This window comes from Eschscholzia californica, unplaced genomic scaffold (genome assembly GCF_041429995.1).
Source record: "Eschscholzia californica isolate CP2 unplaced genomic scaffold, dmEscCali1.0.p SCAF_6, whole genome shotgun sequence".
Lineage (NCBI taxonomy): Eukaryota > Viridiplantae > Streptophyta > Magnoliopsida > Ranunculales > Papaveraceae > Eschscholzia > Eschscholzia californica.
Window position 1 is genome coordinate 5,387,505 of NW_028238483.1, and position 2,729 is coordinate 5,390,233.

The 2,729-nt window shown below is 31.9% G+C and overlaps 1 long non-coding RNA gene across 1 annotated transcript; it reads left to right on the top strand.

Moving 5' to 3' along the window:
- Positions 1 to 648: 648 nt before the first annotated feature.
- LOC147530963 (uncharacterized) lies at positions 649 to 2,333 on the top strand. Its single transcript, XR_015227201.1, has 2 exons — positions 649 to 929; positions 1,936 to 2,333. It is a non-coding gene; the product is annotated as an uncharacterized LOC147530963 (long non-coding RNA).
- The last annotated feature ends 396 nt before the right edge of the window (positions 2,334 to 2,729 follow it).

Below are 2,729 nucleotides of genomic sequence, written 5' to 3' on the forward strand. Positions count from 1 at the left end.
TCGTGCTATTTGTATCAATTGTTTCTTAATCCGCTCTATAATTGATGCATGGCGAACTAATAAGCATAAGATAATACTCCCAGTGCTAATCACAAAACTTCTGAATCATGTGCAAGCATTCGATGTCAAAAAAGAATCGTGGAAGAAGTTGTCTCTAATAGCAATGGCACACACTCTCACTAATTGTATCCGAGATACATGGCCACCACGTCATCAAGCTATTCCTCTTTCTTCGTCAAGTCTAGAGGGAAATTTGGGTTTCAACCACCAACTTGATGACGATCTAGGAATTATTCTTCTAGAGAATTCACCAAGATGTTCGTACTCTTGCTAAATTTATGTGGAAAGGCAACGTTAAGTTAAATCGACGACTCATATGTATTGTTACAAAGCTACGAACAACCCCATCGTTATTTCCACGTCGAGGACAACGTGAGACTCAAGTTTGGGGGAGGTATTCAACAGTGGTAAAATAAATAAATAATATATATATAATAAAGAATACGAAAGAAATCGTTTCCAAGAAGTTTTAGTGGATCAAGATTCAAAATCTTACTCAACGAAGTTTTCAAAATTCTATTCATTACGCCTCTCACATGTCTGCTGGGAATTACCCCTGAATTGTTCTCCTGTTTTAAAATTATACACATAGAGGCAAAATGTTGAAAATTGATTTGCAGAGATTCAAGATCTTGAATTTGAATTCCTCATTATGACTCACCTTCTTCTTTCCTCTATTTAAGTGAAGAAATTCCAAGACATTCTCACAATTTCTTCTTCCTCAGAGAGCAAAAATATTTCAAATTTTTTGACCATAATCAACAGATGGAGAGAAGAAGAAATCACAGTATCCAAAGTCAGAGAAATGAGCAAGAAGATGAACCACTTCCAAGAGATCATGTTGCAGAATTCATAGCAGAAATTTCCTGGTGCGTTATCTTAATCTTCATCGTGCTTTTATTTATCATTTGGAAATTTACAAATTATTCAATAATGCTTTAAACTTATATATATATATATATATCGTGAATGCGTAACTAGATCTCATGTTAGTAGTAGTTTTATTTATTCATCAGAGATCTAAAAAAAATGCATAACTTAGACCCTGAAATTTTACCATGCATATGTTTTAAATCATTTGACGAACAGAGTATGTCTCTTGATTACCATGAACAGAAAGGTTTGTGAAAGAAAAATGAATCTTGACTAACTTGTTCATATGGTTTGTTGAAAAGAAGAAGACGAAAAAAAAGGAATAACAACTTATGAATTAGACTAGGTATGTTGGGGAAGGGTTGCCTCTTGTTATGGCTATTTGTATAAAAAAAACAACATGTTTGTATTGGTGCTTCGTTTCGGACATTACAAAAAAAACACGAGTAAGCTAGAACATCACAGATAAAACCCATGAGGTAGTAAAGTGAACATCTACATCTCTCGTAATCCTAGACAGTTAGCTAGATTTAGAATCAAGTATTGATTAGACTCGTTAGGTTTATGGTGATAGCTTGTTCATAAATTATTCCATCTGATTGACTTATGATGCATGCATGAATTCTATGAATTACGTTAGGAATTTTTTTAAGTTCTTTCTTATTTTTTTAATAACACTGACTTTATTGGTAGATCTTTCATCTAATGCATTCATGTATATATATGTAAATTTAGAATTTTGTGGGTATATTCGCTGTAAACCCTCACGAGACACAACTCGTCCACTTGGGTAATCTAGTGGTTTAACGACTTATTACACATGCTAAGTGTAATCGTGATGCCTGCGAAAATGAGTTAGGTTTATTTTATTTTGCTTGAGGACTACCAAAAAGTAGGTTTGGAGGTGTGTTGTACACTGAAAAGTGTACAAAATACAACTAAAAATACTTAATGTTAGTCCATACTAGTTATTAATGCTCTGTTGTAGTGAATATTTTGCAGATAATAACGGAAGACACATAAAGTTGTTAAATCTACCAAAAATCTACTTAATGAAGACGTTGTACCGCCAAATAGACAAGTGAATTAAATTGCTCATCATAAGCAAATGAAGATTACCGCAAATGGTGGTGATTTAGTTTAAACAAAAAAGTTGTAGTAAAAATACAACTACTTTGGTGAAAAAAATAAGATATAGTGAATATGAGTTAACTGGTAGAAAATAGTAGTAAAAGTAAATTTATCAAGTAAAAAAAACATGGCATTAAATAAGGTGTTATCTGCATACTATTGAGATGAGTAAGATTTGTACTACTTGTTGTTGTAAATTGGCTATAAATAGCCACTCTCATTTCATGTGTAAGACACACCACATTTGAAAGAAAAATCTCTTATCATAAGTTTAATTCTTTCCAAAGTTCTTCTTCTTTAGCTACTTTCAAGTTTGTTACAACATGAGTCAAATTAATGAAGTACTCTACAATTTAATGGAAAGCTAAGTTTCATACTTGAGGTTATGGGGTGATAATATCATGAAGGAATAATTTTCATACTTTTAAATTCACATTTTCAAGTAACTTAAGATTTTGTCATAAATATTTTGTTTTTCCATGTTTCGGTTTTAAAAAGTTTTATGTAAGAAAAGTTGTTTTATGGTGCATCCATATCAACTTTCCGTACAATATTTTGGAAACACATTTCATCAAAGTCTTTTACTTCACAAACCCTCTTTTGAACTCAATACAAATAACATCTCTTTCAGTGAATTTCCACCCGTCAAAGTAATTAAAATTAGA